Genomic DNA, 20,755 nt, shown 5'->3' on the forward strand with positions numbered 1-20,755 from the left:
TGAGCTGGAAGGACCAAGAGCTTCCTTGGGCCAATACCAGGATGGACCAAAAACCATGGAATCAGGCCACATGGTGTGCTAGAAAGAGCACCAAACCTAGAGTCCAACAATTCGGAGTTCAGCTTCTGTTCCAGCCATTGATTAGCTATGGAATCAGCTTGCAAAGTGAAGCCTTTATGAGCTTTAACTTGCTGCTCTACATAATAACAACATTGCCCTCTCAGGGCTGTTGTAAGAAGCACATGAACACACCTAGGTGGTTGCCATAGGAGGCACTGGATTTAAACGCCTGATATGAACAACACAGAAGAAAACATAGGCCAGTTGTAAAACTGGAATCTGATGTCTGTGATTAGCAAAATCAAGGAGCAGCACACACATGTGGTGTCCAGGCCCTGTCCCATCCAGGAACCCTACAAAGAAAGAATAAGACTGTGACACCCATTTCTACAGCAGAAGCTACTTGCTCTGTGTTCCAAGTCACAGAGCTGATAGTGGCTAATAAAAGATCAGAAGCTAGGGTCCAGCAAATGACCTGCTTGGATGGGAGGGAGGCATGGACAGAAGTGCTTCTTTTTCCTCTGGTCCCTTGCTCAGGGAACGACATCTTTATTATTCTATATAGTTGAAGGTAGCTGGCTTCTCCACCATGGAGAAAAGTGGACTAGAGTGGGTCATGTCAATTCACCTTGTTTGGGAATGAAAACAGCACAGATTTTTATTTTAGGACTCTTAAGGACTTTAAATTAATAGGACCACAGATTTCAGTCTGAACCCACAGCAGTTGAGCAATGGTATCTAATATAGGTTCAAAAGTTACCAATTGTAATGAACATAGGCAAACAAATAAACGCTCATCCCTGCATCATTGGATACTATGTTGTGTTTAAGCAGAAGTTTTGTGGATTCAGGGCCAAGGAGATTTGGTGGAACAAGCATTGGGCTTAGAGTCAAAGGGCCTGAAAGGATCCTGAGTACAGGACTCACCACTGGGTCCTTGATTGTAGGGATGTTACTTAGCCTGTGGGCATTCACTTTTCTCAATTGTAAATGGAATAATGGGATACTTTATGCACAGGGTAGTTGTCGCAGTTGAATGGGATGTAGACGTGAATGTGCTTTATATACCTTGAAGTGCTATAGAAGTGGGAAATGTTTGCTTGTTGGGTTCTAGAATTGATTTACTTGGCCTGAAGATTTTCTTGCTCAAAGTGGTCATCCATTGGCCTTGGCTGTCATCTTCCCACTCTCCCTGGGTGTAGGGAAGGCAGAGCTGCCTGGAATGATGTGCAGGAGTAGGTCAGAGGCTTCTCCACCCTGGTCAGGTCTTGCTCTTAGGGATTGGAGAGAGTGCCCAGGGAGCCTGGCTCCCCTCTCCTTCCCACTTAGAGGCAGATAGTGCCAGGTGAATGCAAGATTCCTGAGCAGGACCCTCGGTCAGGCCTTCCTAGCTCTTGAAAAGCCATGTGGATAGCAGGGCATCTATTACCATGGTGGTCTCTATGGGATGAGGCAGTGAGGTGTGGTGGGAAGGATAGACTTAGGAAGTTGAGCTTCTCACTCCTGCATTTCAACTCTTCTGCAGCCTGGGTGAGTCACACCCTCCCTCTGAGCTATGTTTTTGTCTTGGAATGATCTCTAAGATCTTTGCCATCTCTGAAAAGTAAATTCCTGTCCTTCAAAACTGTAAATGTATTGCAATGCCTTTGCTCTTGGAGTTTTCATCTTGATCTTTGATCTTGGAGTTTATTGATCACTTTTTGTCCTCCCCTCTGTCCCACTGAACATTTCCAAAAGTCTGCATCGTCATAAGTTAGCCTTCTTTGTACCTTCTGACACTAGAATGTCCCATCCAGGCCCTGACAGTACTTCATACCACCCTCCAACCTCCCAGGCCTGTCTTTCCTGCCCTCTCTTCCCAGATAAAGAAATTCAGGCACAGAGAAAGCCATGGGATACTCCAGTGGCCCTAGATCTCCTTCTTAGGATATGTCCTCACTGACATGGGCTCTCCTGACACAATGTCCCCACTCACAATGCACCCCAACTTTTAGATTAACCCAACGAACTTAAACAAATGATGGACACTTCCTTTCAGATAGAAATCGGGTGATAAGTGAAAGATTTTGGAGTCAGGAAGACCTTCCAGGGTCCTCCATGTCAGAACACATGGGGTCATGATCACCCAGCCTACCTAGTTGGAGGGTGATACCTAATTGTATCATGACCAGGGCAGGTTAATATGGGCATGTGTTAAGTAAGGATTGATAGAAGGCCAGGATGCCTGTGCTGATAGAGCAGTTTGGAGGGCAGAAGATAAGTCTCACTGCAAACAGTTTTGCAATTGCCCAGTGCTCAGATACTTTATAAAACAAAGCCATTTCTGCTACTTCTTCTGTAATCTAAAAGCACTGCCATCTATGTAGCCCTCAGAGGAAACAGAGCAGAGTAGTCAGAATTCATTATTAGGATGGCCTTTTATAGATGGGGAAACTGTAAAATTTTCCAGAATTCCAGGACTGGCTTGGATGAGCTTACTTTTATGAGTGGTAAGACCTGGAGTGTGACACCAATCTCAGTGTTGGCAAAGACAGGACACCTGTCCTAGCACAGTGCCCCAGGCCTCCGGAAGGTCACCCAGGGAACCAGACACACAGCTCCCAGCAAGCCACCTAAAAATAACATTGAGATCTGTACCTGCACACTCCCAGCCACCATGTGCAGGGCGGTGTGCACAAGCCCAGGGCACAATGAATGGGGATTGTTAAGCAGGAGATGGCTTGTATTCATCTGCATTGCTTGGGTCTGCGCCAGCCCCTTTTCTCCAAGTAATCCCATTTTGGCTATTGTGCCCATTATGGCTGATCATTATCTTGGTTGTTTATCCAGTTGCTGTATAGATTGACTTTCTGAATGTTAGGGTTTGGCTGTTTCCATAACAGGAAGCTGCTTGCTGTCTTACTGTGTTAAGAGACTCCAGTCTACACAATAGAATCCCAGCAAAACCCTAAACACTCCATTTGCTGGGGAAACCTCATTGAATCTAGCTTATTGTTTCTTTTATAGGCTGAATCCTGTATTTACAGTCAGAGTGCTGTGTGTGTGTGTGTGTGTGTGTGTGTGTGTGTGTACGCATGCACAGGATATTCAGTATTCAGCCTGGCTTTTCACTTTCCACCTGAGCCTCAGCACAGATTAGGGTGTGAAGATTCCCCAGCACAGACCTACTAAAGTTGAGGGTGTGGGGAACACAGGCAGGACCTGTTCCTGCAGAGTTTCTCCTGGTTCTCCTCAGGTTGCCTTGTACCCAGAAGGAAGTTGGCGTTTGTGTTGTCATATCAAGACACAAACAGCAGAACAAAACACTCAAGTCTGCGTTGAACCCAGGCGCCAAGACCCCTATGGAGGAAATAGAAGATCAAAAGGGAGACATTTGGTCCTTGTTGCTGTGTGTCACTATTATTTATTATTTTCTGAGATGGTTCCCATGCCCATGAGTGTTTTCAACAACTCCACTCTGGGCATCTGGTTAAATATAATGAATTAATTTTTTATTTGACCAGGTTCCCTCCTCTCATCTCACCTATCAAGGAGCTTAGAGAAGAAATCAGGTGGAGCACAGTTGGAAGAATCTAGATTTCCATGGAGAGCTGCCTCCTTCAGAACAGAGACGTGGCACATCAGAGAATCAGGTGTATAGAGCTTGGCTGGACACTCCCTGAGAACACAGTCCTCAGCCTGCTACCTGGTGGGGTAAGCCTGCCAACTTGATGTTTTAAGGACCTTTATGAGCTTGCAGTTCTTTGGGATGCAGTTCTAGGTAGAAAATAAGCCTAGATCCCTTAGGGTACCTTTAAACCTTGTAGATCTCATAAATACAGATGATTTTAGCATTTTACCTGATGTAACCAGTGAAGCTAGTGAAAAAGCCTATCAAATCATCCATAATGGTTAAGTGTGTATGCAAACTATAAAGAGAGTAGTAAGTATCACAGATTACAGAGGCTACCTGCAGTCAAACACTGCCAGGACCCTTTCTCTGCTTCATCAGTAGAGTGCAACTGGTTTACCCATAATGAACCAGGCAGAAGCTTGAGGTAAAATGAAGTGAGATTACTGGGTCTCAGAGGAAGCTGGCAGATAATGCAGACATCACCTAGTTCAATCCACTTCTTCACTTTGTAGTAGAGAAGAGTGAGGTCAAGGAAGTCAAATACTTGAGGTCAAGTGACTAGTTAATGGCACAGTATCAGGGGAGGATGCCCTGCTCCCCAGTCCACAGTGAGGGGCAACAGAGAGAGTGATCATTCCCCTCAAAAACCCAAGTGGGAAGGGATGGCAGCCACACAACCCAGAAAGCCAAGGCACCAAGAGAATGTGGACACAGGGCTTTGTCTCAAATGATTGGGCCTGGGTTACTTTATTTTTTTTTTTTAATTTTTTAATGTTTATTTATTCTTGAGAGAGACAGAGAGAGAGAGAGAGAGAGAGAGAGCGCACAGGTGGGAGAGAGGCAGAGAGAAAGAGAGAGAGAGAGAGAGAGAGAGAATCTGAAGCAGGCTCCAGGCTCCAAGCTGTCAGCACAGAGCCCAATGTGGGCTTGAACTCACAAACTGTGAGCCTAAGTTAGCTTAGATGACTGACCTGAGCTTAAGTCAGATGCTTAACCGACTGAGCCACCTAGGCGCCCTGAGCCTGGGTTACTTTAAATCACTACATATATTGTAGCTTCCAAATGTCTTTAGAAGAAAATGCAAGAGAAGGAGAAGGAGAAAGAGGAAAAGGAGGAGGAGGGGCAGGGGAGGGGAAAGAGAAGACAAAGGGAGAAGAAAACTCAAGTTTCCTGGGGATATATTTCAAGTTACATAAAGCATGGGAGTCGATGGTTTTAGCAACTTTTTTAAAAAAAAATTTTAACGTATATTCATTTTTGAGAGAGAGAGACAAAGTGTGAGTAGAGGAGGGGCAGAGAGAGGGAGACACAGAATCTGAAGTAGGCTCCAGGCTCTGTGCTGACAGGCTGACAGCAGTGAGTGCAATGTGGGGCTCGAACCCACAAACTGTGAGATCATGACCTGAGCTGAATTCGGACGCCCAACCGAGACACCCAGGCGCTCCTAACCACTCTTTTTTTTTTTTTAACGTTTATTTATTTTTTGGGGACAGAGAGAGACAGAGCATGAACGGGGGAGGGGCAGAGAGAGAGGGAGACACAGAATCGGAAACAGGCTCCAGGCTCTGAGCCATCAGCCCAGAGCCCGACGCGGGGCTCGAACTCACGGACCGCGAGATCGTGACCTGGCTGAAGTCGGACGCTTAACCGACTGCGCCACCCAGGCGCCCCTCCTAACCACTCTTAAGTAAAATTGGAGGTCCCAGTGGCAGAGGCCTCCAGTGAGGAGGGGTGGGGGGTTGGGCAGGGAGGGGGAGGAGAGAAGTGCTTTAAACTCTTGACTCTTAGAATAAGTTCTGAATTTCCAAAGTCTTCTGTTCTGCTTGCAAAGAACTGATCTGGTAAGACAGCTATAAACACTAACCAATCCATCTGATCCAAAGAGGTAGAAAAAGTGTTTGCTTGTGTGTGTGTGTGTGTGTGTGTGTGTGTGTGTGTGTGTCTACTCTTTCAAACAAATGTGAAAATGTGAATATTCTTGTATCTGGGTGCTGATAGAATTCTAAGGGCCCCATAATCTAACCTCCACTGGATGCCTGAATCTAGATATTAATCAGAAACCTCTCTTTTAGTTGAAGGCTCTTGGTGTCCCATGGATCTAACACTATTTCCACCTTGTTCCACTCCTCTTTGGGGGTTCCTGTAGACAAAGCCTCCTCGGGAAAGCCATCACCCAGAGAGCTGTCATGAGAGCTGTTTAGCAGTAGAGGGCGTTGTTTACCTAAAATCCAAGCATGAACTTGTCCTACAAGACAAACTTCGAATTCTGATGCGTTAAGCATGGTCATCTAGTCATCTAACTGGTTCTCTTGTCTCCTCCAAACCATGTACAAACCAGCCCAACAGATGAGAAGGTCGTAAGTTCACAAAGTGCTCCCTTGTCTTACTCAGGAGCTCAGTCCTGTGGTAGCAATTCTCCTTGTCTGCCTGCACCCATTGTGTTACATTTCCTTTTGTTCTGTTCCACTGACTTTGAACCTTGTGTTCATATTGCCACGGATCGAATTACTTCCCCAAGATGCCTTCCCTCTATTATTCTCGTTTAGCTAGCATTCAGTACCATGTTAACATCCTTGGGGTGGGACACAGGGTAGGGTTGGGCAGTGCAAAGTGGGCCTAATCTGAACATGGGCAGATTAAATCTAACATTGTCTGAGAGTCTAGGAAAAAAGCTAGATCTTGTAAACAGTAAACAAAGACCATTTGCTTATTTACTGGGCTTACATGTCAGAAGCCTGGTTTCTGTAAAACACATATAAAAACCAGAATCATTCTTACAGGACTATGCTTCTTGGAAAAAAAAAATGCCCCCAAGACATTCGGAACACTGGAAATAACCAGACATCCACAGTGTTATTCTCTAAATATTAGCCATATTTCTGTGGATAACATTAACTTTACTTGTGTTGAGATTTGGCCTTGGTATGTATAAGGTTAAGCCTTGGGGCCCCCCATTCTAGCCAAAGTGCCTTAATACAGCCATGTCTTTTGTGAAATTTGCAAACGTGAGACATTTTAGTCACAAATTGGTTAAGACTATTGATTTTTTCCACTCTGCCTTCTCCTCTGTCATACTTGCCATGTATATACATACGTCAGTCACTTCTGTGTAGTTAATCATTGCTAACCATCCAGGTATAGAAATGGCTTCCAGGCAACACCCAAGGGACCCAACAGTGCCATGAGGTGAAGGTGCAAGGCCAGAAGTCTTGCTTCAGTGAGCACATGTCTTAGGGCTCCCAGCACTGAAAGTATGTACCAAGCAGAAGAGACCCAAGATTTGAAGTACACAAAGCCAAAAGCTTGTATGGATTATTTTTCTGGTTTTGTGATATTTGTTGAGTTTTTTTTTTCTTTTAGAAATATGCTATTTGGACAAAACTATGGAGAACATAAAAAGATCTGTGATTACCAGGGGTTAAGGAATAAGGAGGGTTGAGTAGGTGAAGCACAGAGGATTTTTAGGGCAGTTAAACAACTCCATATGGTTCTGTAAGAGGAGATGCATGTCACTATACATTTTTCTAAATCCACAGAATGTACAATACGAGGAGTGAACCCTAATATCAACTTTGGACTTTGGGTGATTATAAGGTGTCAGTGCAGGTTCATTGATTGTAACAATGTACCTCTCTAAAGGGGATGTTGATAGTGGGGGAGGCTGTGCATGTTAGTGGGCAAGGTGTCCATTGGAAATCTCTGTACCTTTTGCTTTATTTTACTGTAAATATAAACTTGCTCTAAAAAAATAAAGTCTATCTTTTAAAAAAATAGATAATTTTTTGTGATTCATTTACTCATTCCAAATAAATATTCACTTTTGAGCTTAGATATGCATTCACAATCTTGTATTCTATTTCTTTAAGAGGCTTCCAGATTGTTGAGTCCCCTAAAAAACCTGCTGCTGCTCTGGTTATAGATAGCAAATCCTTGCAGCTATATTAGCTCACACTTAATAACTGTCATTTTCCACTCAGATTATAAATATCTTTTTAAAATTTTTTTCACACTTTTATTATTTATTTATTTATTTATTTATTTTTAATTTACATCCAAGTTAGTTAGCATATAGTGCAACAATGATTTCAGGAGTAGATTCCTTAATGCCCCTTACCCATTTAGCCCATCCCCCCTCCCATAACCCCTCCAGTAACTCTCTGTTATGGTATACTGTATTTAAGAGTCTTTTATGTTTTGTCTCCCTTCCTGTTTTTATATTTTTGCTTATGTTTATCTGTATTGTATCTTAAAGTCCTCATATGAGTGAAGTTTTTAATGTTTATTTATTTTTGAAAGAGACAGAGAGTGAGCAGGGGTGGGAGGGGCAGAGAGAGAGGGAGACAGAATCCAAAGCAGGCTCCAGGCTCTGAGCTGTCAGCACAGAACCCGATGTGGGGCTCAAACTCACGAACTGTGAAATCATGACCTGAGCTGAAGTCAGATGCTTAACTGACTGAGCCATGTAGGCGCTCCCAGATTATAAATACCTTGATGGTGAAAAAGTACTATTTCTTGCATTCCATACATGAAGTAAAACTATTCATTGGCTGGAGTTAATAGACCCCTCTTAATATACTCCACTGGCTGTTATCTGTAGGAATTATGTTACTGGCCTGTTGAGTACAGCATAGGAAATTTTGTCCTGAGATTTCTGGTCTCTTGGAAGTATCTTGAGCTAAAACAGAAGAAGTATCACAGGAAGCATCTAATTATCCATGTCAATAGAAGGGAACAGAAAATTGTGAACTCCACAAGCCAGTGACTTTAGAACTGAGTTCGTGGTACAGTGAATGTGATAATGGCATCCTGCCCTGGTGAGCTAGGTCAAGAGGAGATACAAGCCCCTTCAGTGTGGTCATCCCATACTCCTGTTCTCACCGCTGTTAATGACACTGAGAGACATTACTTCGCAGAATGTTGCATACTTTTTTGTTTCTAGAATTTTCCAAGTTCACTCCTTATGGGAGACAAAACTAGTGAAACTTTAGTTTGTTTTCTCCAAGTTCCTTCTTGGCTAGAGTGGGAAAATTTTTCTTCAACAATCGAGATTTTTTCAACAATCAAGATTTACAAGGGTGAATTTTTCTTCACAGGAAAGCCACAATTCAGATTCTCCCAGAGCAGATAAAGAACTGAAGATAAGCTGTAAATTTGGCTTATCTGGTTAATTCTCCCAGAGACCAACTCTGAAGGAAAAATCCTGTCATATCCGCATGTGCCAGCAGAGGGCGGGACATCCCTGCAGGTGGGAACAAAGTTGGCTCACCAGCTAGGGGTCTTCCCTTGGTCCATCTCCATTACTGGGCCAGTTCTGCAGACTTCCCCTTATGCACCCACACCCCCTGATGAGGTGCCCCCACCTGAGGAGGTTGCACAGAGTCCTGGGCCTGAACATCTGGCCGGGGCTGTTCTAGGGGCCATAGACTTGGAAGATCTTCTGTCCTAGAGATCCACCTGCAGGCTACAGGTCTCCTCTGGAAAAGGTGTTCCAGAGAAAATTTAGGGAATGAGACAGATATGGGAAAACCCTCCCCCATCTTCCCAATCCTGTCTAAACTTTCCAAAGAATGCCCTACAGCATTCTAGACCCCACACTGGGGGTCTTAAGTAGCATTGCTAGATAAAATACAGGACATCCAATTCAATTTGAATTTCAGATTTAAAAAAAGAATAGTTTGGGGCACCTGGGTGGCTCAGTCAGTTAAGTGTCCGACTTCAGCTCAGGTCATGATCTCACAGTTCGTGGGTTCAAGCCGAGCATCAGGCTCTGTGCTGACAGCTCAGAGCCTGGAGCCTGCTTCAGATTCTGTGTCTCCCTCTCTCTCTGCCCCTCCCCCACTCTGTCTCTCTTTTTCAAAAAAATGAATAAACGTTAAAAAAAAGTTTTTTTAAATAATTTGTTTAGTATAGTTATGTCCCAAATATTGCATGGGACATACTTATATTTTACAAATCATTTTTTTATCTGAAATTCAAACTGAATTGGGTGTCCTATGTTTTTACTTGCTAAATTTGTACCACCCAGCTCTCCTGAGATTCCTAGAATATTCTACCCTGGTGCAGACCAAAAGTAGAAGTTTTTTTTCCTTTCCCCCAGCCCCATCTCCCCCAAAACTCTAGATAGGAGCTGCTTTATTGGTCCTGCTCTAATCTAAACCCCTCACTTCAGAAAGGGCCCAGGTACTGTGGGCAAGGTGTGCCCTTCACACTTCCATTTCCTGGGCCTCATTTGATCCTGTTAATAGAACAGGCAGGCCTGCGCTTAACAGAGTAGGAAACAGAGACACAAGGAGAGAGCAAACAGGTTCTGACAGATGCGGGACATTGATACTGATGGAAAGAGATAGAGAGACTGCATGTACCTCCTGACATCACAGCTGGGCCCAGGGTCTCCTGCACCCTACCTCAAGCACAGAGAACCAAGATACCCATAGAGAGCACAGCACGTGCCATGTTCTCCAGCCGGCCAGGACTCTGGCAGCCCCCGCCAACAGGACACCTGGGCCCTGTCAGCTGGCCTCAGCAGCGGCCTCAGCGGCAGCCACGCTTTCCTGTGCAGCCGCTGCAGCGTGTAGGATGCTGATAACGGGAACAATGCGGCAGAGGAAAAGTGGCAGGAGTGGGACAATGAGCCGGCCATGGGGACTCTCCCAGGCCAGGCGGGATCAAGGAAGGATCTGCAGGTCCCAGGGGCCCAGCTGGAGACTGCTGTATGGCGGGGTGGTTAGGGGGGTGCCCAGTGCCCTAGGAAGGAAGACTGGGGGAAGCTGTCCCTCCTCGGGGCAGCCCTGGCATTGCTCCAACCCCCAGGAGACCCCTCTCTCTTTGTGGGTGGGCCAGGTGCAGATAAAGAATCATTAACTCCAGACTACCCCAGGGAGAAGGGCAAGCGTCATCCAGCTGGAACAAGGAGAGAGAGGCTCCCAGGATGACCACAGCTCTGATGACTAACTTACTCTCCGGCTCTCCTGCCTGTTCTTTGCCCAGCAGCAGGGGCTCTTCAATACCCCCTAGCCCATGCAGAGAGGCTGGGTACACACACAGGACACCCAGGCAGACCTGCCAATAGCTCAGGAAGACCAGCCACCAGGGACAGCAGACAGACATTTGCTGCGGAGCTGGCCGAACAAAGCAAGTTGTCTTGGTGGCTGAGTGCCTAAAGGTGCTGGCGAAGTCATCCTAAGAGTTGTTGCTGAGATGTCTCAAGTGCCACCATCACTTTGTCTATGGCTCATGGCATATGGGGTAGGTATGTGTATAGAATATATACTCGGATCTCCCCAGGCCAGAATTGGAGACCACAGGAGGCAGGCCCAGGAGATCAATAATGAGCTTTGAGAAATATTTGCCTCTTTCCTATACAAAATCTAGACCACAGGTACTGAGGCTGTGTCATTGCTTAGTCCACCTTATACGGAAAAGGACTTACAACAATCTGTTAGATGCAACAATATAACAGGATAGAAAGAAAACAAAGGAAGGGAGGTAAAATGGAGCCAGGACTGGGGCTAAGCCCCAATGGTGCTTGTGGCCAAAGGGAGCCCTGAATGCAGCAGTCCCCATGACCTCTCACAAGTTACCTTTTGAGAGGAGCAAAAACAAAACAAAATACCAGAATATTATTTCTGATACTAAAACCAAAGACCAATTCTTGCCCAAAGTCCTCATGGAGAGAGCTCAGAGCAAGGCAATGGACACCTTCCCCTGCATGGGGAGCTTGCTTCTCAAAGCTTCTCTTGGTGTTGGGCAGGGATCAGTCAAGAAAGGCCCCACCTAAGCGGTTCAGTCAGTTGAATGTCCCACTCATGAGCTCATGACCCTTTGTGAGATCAAGCCCCATGATGGGCTCTGCATGGAAATTCTCTCTCTCCCTCTCTCTCTGACCCTCCCCCACTCTTGCTCTGTCTCTCTCAAAATAAAGGAACTTAAGAAGGAAGGAAGGAAGGAAGGAAGGAAGGAAGGAAGGAAGGAAGGAAGGAAGGAAAAGAAAAGAAAAGAAAAGAAAAGAAAAGAAAAGAAAAGAAAAGAAAAGAAAAGAAAAGAAAAGAAAAGAAAAGAAAAGAGGAAAGAAAGGCCCCAGAAAGGAGACCACTGTGGTATGGCCCATGTATCCAGCTATCTGCTGTTTCTGTTTAATTTTAAGGCAAGGGTTCAGGGGCAAATTTTAGTGTATTGAGAGAAGTGGATGGATGTTTCTCCAGTCCCCAGCCAATCCTCAACTAACCCTGTTTGTCTCAGTGGAACTCTGGTTAGGGATTGGATCACATGGAGCAGGAGGTGTTCCTCTCTGGCAACACACGGGAGGGCCCTTGTATGTGTTCCTGGTTCTGTGCAGCCCTCTCTGCTAGCTGTGTGCCATGGGTGGGGCTGTCACCCTCTTGTGAAAGAGGAGATGTTTGAGAGGCCACTCTGCCCTCTCCACCCTGGAGGTCAGAAAGGCCAGCATGGCCGGACTGGGCCTGATCTAATGCAAGTTCTCCCTGGTCATGAGCAGGTGACCTGGCTTTTTCCCACCTAAGCTCAGCCCTCTCCCAGACCCTGTTCTGGCCACCACTTCAATCTGTATTTATAGATGAAACTCATTTAACCTTAGGTGTGTCATCTGTACAGGTAAAGGATAGCAGCTTTGCTGGCAGGAGCCGGTGGACCTCTCGAGGGTCTCCACCTCTACATCACCAGGATGCTGAGCAGCCATGGACTGCACTGACCAGAGACATGTGTGCCAGGCCCCAGGTATAGACTTGGAGGTGAGTCATGGATCCCAAACACCAAGCTACATCAGTTTAGAAAGTTTCTAGCACATTCTCCAGGTTGGAGCCAGGATACTTTTGCACATGCTCCCATCTAGTCCAGCTGGGCCAGCTGCCTGTCTCTGGTTACCCCCAGAGAGTTTGGGGGCCACACAGGGTCAGCTCCTGGCAATTCCCCCACCCACACAATCAAGGGCAGCCCCTGGAGCTCCCTATTATGGACTGTTTTGTCAGCACTTGGCATGCAATCAACAGAGGTGACACCAATTACTTGTGTCACAGCTTCTGGGGAAGACGGAGATGTATGAAATCCAGCACAGGAGCCATCCATCAAGGCCTGAGAGGGGGCCGAGGGTCTGTCACCATGACAGGAAGTTGAGGGAAGCCAGAGTCTCTCAGGACAGCTGGTTGGCAAAGTGCATTCTATCATCAGAATTGACATCCCAGCAGTGGAGCGGAGCCCAGTGTGAGGCACTGGGCCTTTCAGAACCAGGCATCTGGGCCAGAGTGCCCAGCCCTCCCCCACCCACCTGTGTTTGGTCAAGCTGGGCCCTCCCTGCCTGCTAAACCTCTGAACTTTTGACTATTTGTCCCCTGCCCTGGAATCTCCCCTACCCCAGCTCCCAAATCCTCAAGTTAAAACCCTGCTCTTTCTTCAAAGCACTGATCAAACGCAAACTCTCTTGTGAAACCTTCCCAAATTTATGCTCCTCCAGTTTGAATGTGCTTTCTCTCCCTGGGCTGATCTGTGGTAGCTTTCAAGTCTTCTCAAGACAATTTCCCACCCACCAGGGTAGTAAGTAATCTATGAAATATTTACTATGGCATGTCCACATTTATTACACCACTTCATTCTCTCAAACACTTAGTCAGCTAGGTATTGGGCCTATTTTGATACAATGGTAAACTGAGGCTCAGAGACATTGGTAACTTGCCCCAAATCACACTGTTGGTAAGCAGACTGTGGCAGCTGAACAATCTGTAGGTACAAAGGAAGTTACGACAGTGGGGGTCTGTGAGCAGAGGCTTCAAGGGCTACTGATGTGCCATTGGAGACCCTGAACCAGAGGGAGGCTGAGAAGGGGAAGCCAGCCTCAGGATGGCACTGGGCTTTAAGGAATGCCTGCCAGCGGAGAGAGAAGCCAGACCATGTCTGTTGATTGTGGGGCCCAGGCTCCTTTCTGGCTGCTGGGCCCCTGCTGCACGTCACCCCTGCAGAGTCAACCTAGGATGGTACTCATAGGCCTAGGGAATGTGAGTCTGTCTTGCAAAGCATGATGTCTTCAGGCTCTCTGAAACCCCCCACTGGCTATCACAACCTGAGGCTCTCGCCACGTGAGATCTTTTACCAGAGGATTTCTCCAGTCCTCCTGTTCATTCTTCCATATCAGTTTCCCCCACCATCAAACGGGTAAAGCAGACTTTGCCTTTCTTCTTCACTGGGTTGTTCTGAGGGTCAAAGGAAACCAGGCTGTGCTTTGAAAAATGCACAGTGCCACTCACATGTGAGGTGCGGGCTGGGGGATTACTACTATCTGCTTTGTGCAATTGCTGGGGACAGGAACAGAACTCTGAGCTATGGAGAACTTTATTGTCCTAGCCAAGGTTGGAAACATTTGAGGCTGGTGGATCCCAGGACCTAACCCAGGACTACCCAAGAGATTTTGCAGAACCACCAGCATGTGGCTCTGGGTCTGGATGGGAAATTCAGGGAGGTGACTCAGCCCCATAGTTCAGAGCTGGAAGGGACTCTAGGAATGTCATAGATGAGGAAACAGGCCCAGAAGAGTGAAAGGGCTGACCTGAGGTCACCCAGCTCAAGAAAGGAGAGCTGAGGCTCAGACTCCTTCCCCCTTCCCCACACTGCCAGGACAGTCCCCCTTCTTCCTAGGAGGCAACAGTTAGCTAGCCCAGACTTCAGTGTAGATCTTGCATCCAAAAAACCACTTAATTGTGGCAGCTTTAGAAGCTGCTCAATCCACGTGGCCTTCAAAGAATTCATGGAGAGTGGCATGTGACTATTCCCCAGTCTGTCTTTTCTAACTTCTGCTTCCCAGCTGAGGAAGCTGAGGTCAAATATAGGTGACTGGGCCAATGTCTGGCACTCAGGCCTGGGAGGAGACTCCCCTGGCTCTCTGCCTCATTGTCACCATATCCCTGTGCTGTCCCATGTCACAGGCCACTAGTCAGCTGGCCTACCTTCTTGCTTACTAATTTTCCTTCGATCCTCATTCTTGATTGGCTTGATACCATAGGTTACCCTCAAATTATAAAACACGTGTAATGCACCCAAATCTTAGAGCCTGGCCAGCTAGACTGGGAGCTCCCAGCTGCCTCCTGCAGAGCACAGGCACACCAGGGACTAGAAAGTGCAGCCATCAGCATTTTTCTTATTTAAAGTGACACTGTTGCATTAATTAATTAAACCTCCTTAGCCTCTGAGAGAGAGAGAGACCACAGTTATTCCTACTTAAAGTTGTGGGTGAGGGGCAGGTAGGCAAGCTCCATCCTATCCATTAAAAGGGGAAGTGGAAGCAGAAATGTAGGGTCCCAAGAAAGGGACCTGAAAGCCTCCCCTTTGGTCATCCCTCCACAGGCCTGAATAGAACCACAATGGCTAATGGTAAATCTGCAAAGGTTTCACACTCCCATCCTTCCAGGCTCAGCGGGCTGTGGGGGAGGGGCTTCAGAGCTGCAGCAGAATGTACTGGAAAGGGAGGGGGAAAAAAACAGCCTAGAAAATGCGAATCGGCTCAGGGAGCCGCATAATGGGAAGATTTCAGCGTGATGTATGGTGCTGGGGATGTTATTAATGGTTTGCTGATTTTTACCTTTAAAACCTTTGGGCAGATTATTTATTATGTCCTTGGCGTGCCTATGATCTATGGAGGGGGCACTAATCTGCGAGCACGGCCCCCCATGTCCCTGCTCCTCTACAGCTTCTAATTAGGCTGGGATGCTGCCCTCCCTGCCCGCCACCCTCTCCGCCCACATGAGCAGAGGAGGCAGCCCTGACTCTGAGGCTCAGGTTCAGGCTGTGGAGCAAACTCAGGCCTGCAAATCAGGGAACCCGTTTCTTGGCCTGATTCTGCTTTGACTTGCTGTGTGACCTAGGGCCAAGCCAATACCTCTCTGGACTTCTGTGCTCTTATCTTTCAAACCAGGCCACTGGGCTACATGAGCTCCAGTGACACACGGATATAGAATGCAGAGCCAAGAGGTGGTAGGTGCATGGCTCTCCTGGTCGGAAAGACTCATGCTTCTGTGACACAGAGAATAGGAAACCAGCAGCACTTTCTAAAAGTTCACTGTTAACTGCCCCTAGAAGCCAAGTGTCTCTGGGTAAAACTGGCAGTCATCCTTTCTTGTTCTGGCTCTCCTGTTGTGGCAGGTAACCACAAGGAGGTCTTGACAAATCCTGGCTCCCATAGCTAGGAAGGAATGGCTGGGCCCTCCAAGCACATGGGTGTCCCGAGTCATTCTTCTGGTTAGGTATGGAGCCAGGACTAGAAGTTAGGTGCAGCAGGAAGGCCATCTTTATGGTCAGAGTACATGGCCTCAGGCAGAAACACCTGGAATAGAGAAGACCACAGTCCCCATGGTGGCCTGTCCCCCATGCCCCAGGAACCCAGGGGTCCTGTTCATCCTGGCTTCTCTCTGTCATGTCACCATCTACTCCCCAGCACAACGTTATCCCTCACCTCTCTTATATTCCCAGTCACTCCTTCCTGGATCTGTGGTGTGGGGCCCTGGTGGCTGGGTGGTCTTTGAGCCAGGGCCAGCCTTGAGCTGCCAGATGGGCTGGCTCAAGCCTGGTCCTCCTTGAAGCATGAGGAGAGACTGCTTCCCATTGGCCAAAGCTCCATCCTATTTCCTTGAAAGTGCCTGAGGAGGTTCAAAATCTCCACGCCCATCCTCCTCCATTGTAATGAGTCTCTTTTGTCTTCCAGAACATCTGTCTCTCAGGTCACACTGGCCTGGGAGTCATCAGAGCCCCCTCCTCTCTCAGCTCCTTCTCTGCCCTATACCCACTACCCACAGAGCACCCCACACACATACCACATGACTCCCTATGGTTCTTCCTAATTGCTGTCACCCCCATCCTCCAGTCCCCTGATCCCCAGTCTCAGCTCATGGGCTCACTTACCCCATCCTGGCTCCAGTCCTTTCGGCCTAGAAGTACCTATCCCACCACTGCCATGAGTCAAACTAACACATGCAACCTGGCCTTTTTGGTGCCATAGTTGCTCTTGAGGCCATTCCTGTTGTACCTCCCAGTTTTCTCAATTACCATCTGGGTTTTCTGCTGTTGCTGCCCCAGTGGCCACACAGAGTAGAAACACTGCTCTGTTATTCCACACTTAGACGTTAAGAGGGCAGCACTGCTAATCGATAAACCCCAGGGAGGGGCCACACAGTCAGGTGCAGGGAGGGGGCACATCAGGCGCACCAGTTTCATCTCTGCATCCTCAGCAGCTGGCACATGGCCTGGCATGAATCAGCTGCTCAACACATGTTGGGTGAAAGAACTAACAAATGTCAATCATCCTGGTGTGTAGTGTGCTCTAAAATGCTGGTGTAAGTAATGCAGGAAAATTCCATCATAATGAGTCTTTGTGATGCTGTGGTGACATCCGGTTGCAATGAACCCATTGGCAGAAAATCATAACCTCCATCTGCAAGACCAGGATGAACCAGACACCATCTACTTTCATAGTAGGGGCAAAGAAAGGAGCCCTAAGCCCAGGAGGGAATAAAGTCATTTTATCCTGTAGATGTTTTAGCTCCTTACCCCTATCCTTTAAACTCAGAACTTTTTATGGGTTTATTCAGGTATGCATTTGGGAAGTTCAGGTGTGCTTGGAAGTCTGAGGTCAAAGAGGGGAAAAAGGATAATTGCTCCTTGATCACAAAACAAAGGAGCTATAAAGCATTTTCTTTACCCCTGAGTCCCCAACATTTTCTGGAGCTGTCTTGTCAGAACCTGTCTCCCATAGGGCAAGAAAAAGCTCACCATGCTGGGGCAGAACAAAAGAGGATGTGGGGCTTAGCCTTTTCCAAGAAAATGAATCACTTTTCAAGTCTTACCTTTCCCATCATTCCATCCATTGAACCCAATGGATGAGTATCTGTCCCTGGGTTTGTCCTTTCCCGGAACAACTATGATTGATGGAGCATTGAAAGGTCACCCAGTTCATCCCTTTGCCTTGAGGCAGGGTGCTCCCAAGCCAGTCTGGAATGTTAGCAGTGATCTCATTCTTTATGGGATAGAGTGGGAAGAGTCAGAAGTCAAGAGAGGGATGTTCATCCACTCTTAGCGCCACCCCCACCCCCCATGCTTCTGATGAAGCCACTGTGCTCGTGGACTTCAGTCTCCACAACTGTAAAATGCAGCAATAATAATACCTGTGGCAGTCAATGTGAGTCTACCCATCTTTGTGAGGGACTGGCCCACATGTTGCAAGACGTTCAGCATCCTGGCCCTGCACCCTAAACTTCACTAGTGCCCCCAGTCATTGTCACTAACAAAAGCATTCAGTGCTTTTCCAAGGCTGTCCACCTTTGGAAAACCATAGGTTCCCTGTTCCTTATCAGGGACAGGCCTGATGAATGGGGCTGTCAGGGAGGCTATGAAGAGGGTGAGCCCTAGGGTTGGGAGACATCAGCTGGGACAAGATGAGACAACCTGGAAGGTTCAGCCCAGCAGACCAAGGCAGGACTACAACATGGCCAGAGGTGCAGCTCAGCAGAGTGTGGCCATGCTGGCCTGCCTCTATACTGAGGCTGCAAGGAAAGATGATGGAGCTTGAAGCCCAGCCTAGGGGATGTGAGGCAAGAGGATGCTCAGAGCATGGAGTTCAGAGCTGGACTGTGTGGAAGAGGGAGCCCACGCTTGAGAGATTCAGATTTGAGTTCAAATCACAACTCCCACATCTACCAGCCATATGTCCTTGGCAACTCACCTCTGAACCCATTTTTTCATCCACAAAGTGGCAATACAACAGCCTTGTAGGGTTGTGGCAAGGATTAAAGGTGAGAATGTACATAAAAACCTCTTCCTGATACACATTAGGAGTGCACTAAGAGATCCCAGATTATTTGGGGAGAGGGGGATGTTGTACCTCCAGAAGCAATGTACCCTCCATCAAAAGGGGCCCCAGACAGAGCTGAATTCCCAAGGCAAGGACTCAAGCATAGCTGAAAGACAGCAGTCCAGTTACCAGAATGCAGACCTAGAGCAGACCCAATTAATCCAAGGGCTGCCTCTGCGAAAATGTCAGGGCTGTCCAGCAGCTGAGGGATTCAAGTCGCCTCCACTATGGGGCTGTATACATGACCATACTCTCTCTGTTCACTCATGCTTGACTCCAGAGACCCTGACTATTCACCATTCACCATTCACTATTCACCATTCAAACCCATATCTGACTTCTCTGTTCCTTTACTCCTGTCATCACCTCCACCTGGAATGCCCTTCTCTTCACCTCTCTACACTACAGCTCATCCTTCAAGATCCAGAACAAGTGTCAGTGTCCTTCTGGTGCTTTTCTGGACAGCCCAGCTGGAAAGGACGCTTGCTCATGTCAAGTATCCATAATATTTTACCCACATGGCGTTCTCCTCCAACTGCACTGTGACAGCCTCTATTTTAGGGGAAGCTCCCTCACCCTTCAAATAAAAATGCCTTAGGTTGTTTTTCTTTGACCAAATAGATGACTCTGCTGAATAAAAAGAACAAAATGGTGGTGAAACAACTGAAGGTTTTTATTGACAACTTTTGGTTGAGTTGGCACCACCATGCTAATTGCTTTGTTTGTTCTCTCTGAACCATCTCAACAACTCCAGGAGGGGAGTACTATTATTTCCTCAATTTTCACATGAAGGAGGTTAAGTAAATGGTGACTGATTGTGGAGGTGATATGAGAGCCCCTCAGTCCACCACTAGAGCCTATACCACTAACCACTGTGCTCTGCCATTTCTCTGGTGCTGCTCTCCTTGCAAGGAGAGTCCAGACTAGGATGTGCTGTGGTCACAATCCTGGGAAAAGCAAATAAGAAGAAAATGGCCTTCTCCCAAAGCTTTAGAAAACTATTTTAGTAAAAGCATAAGATTTTTCCAAGTTGTTGACCAAAAGGCCTTTGATCTGTGATCTGTGGCATAATTTGTGAGCAGTCAGGAACATCATTCTGGGTGATGAGAGACTCTTGCCTAGCTATAACTGAAAGCAACATGGTGCCCTGTTAGATAGGGGATGGTGGCCATGGTGAGGATAAACTTGAGTGGAGCAAGGTGAGAAATGGGGACACCCTCTTTGGAGGCAAATGGTAGTAATGGTGAGGACTGAATAACCAGGCCTGGGGAGTTTTAATAGAATAAAGAGAGAGAACTTGATGGGATTAATAGAAGAAGAGATAAATCTAGTATGGATAATGGTTGTGCCATGGGCATGGTGGGGGAGAGATAGTCTAAGATGGATGGTAGTGGTACCATGGGCACAGTGGGGGAGAGATGTGTCTAGGATGGGGGGTGATAGTACCAGGAGGGTGGTAGGGGAGATGTGAGTCTAGGATGGATGGTAGAGGTGTCATGGTGTGGCTGGGGAGAGAATTGTCTAGGATAGATGGATATGGTGCCAGGTCTGAGCATGTGGTGAAAGGAAAAAGCTGAGAAAGAGAGATGAGTTCTGCTCTGAATGTGTTGCTCCTGAGGAAAATGTAGGGGCTGGAAGCCCAGCGAAATACGGGGTTTGATGATTTGGAAGTCATCAGCCCAAAAGTTGGAGCAGAAACAGCAAAAGTGAGTGAGATCATCCAGGGAGATGAAGGGGGGAGAAGTCCAGTGGACTTCTCCAGTTCACATGCAGGCCATGGAGAAAGCACCAGAGCTGGACTAGTGGGGGACCATGAGGATGAGACATTGTCATGAGCCAGGGGGGCATCATTAGGAGAGTGGGCCCTACCAGTCAGGAAGTTGATGACTAAAAAGTACTACATTGTTTGGAAAACAGGCCACTAGCTGTGATTTCAGGGTCAAGAGTGAGGTGCTAGACAGTGAGTTGAGATGGGAGGGGGGTATAGATGAAAGTGGGGGAGGAATAGCAGCTGGGGCTAGAAGCTCCTGACCTGTGGGGGCTTTGATCAGTCTTCTCATCAACAAACTTGACACCTTGGGTTATGATCACCTCCAAACCAAATCTAAAAATTTAAAACCCAGGAGGCTCTGGGATAGGACTCGGTAGACCCCACGAGGAATGAAGGCACAGGTATGTTATAAGTGTCTCTGGGGTGAGCGTGTAGAAGCAATGGGAGAGTGGAGCCTCCAGAGGAGGAG

This window comes from Herpailurus yagouaroundi, unplaced genomic scaffold, assembly GCF_014898765.1.
Source record: "Herpailurus yagouaroundi ecotype Mexico unplaced genomic scaffold, PumYag 28, whole genome shotgun sequence".
In the NCBI taxonomy this organism is placed as follows: Eukaryota; Metazoa; Chordata; class Mammalia; order Carnivora; family Felidae; genus Herpailurus; species Herpailurus yagouaroundi.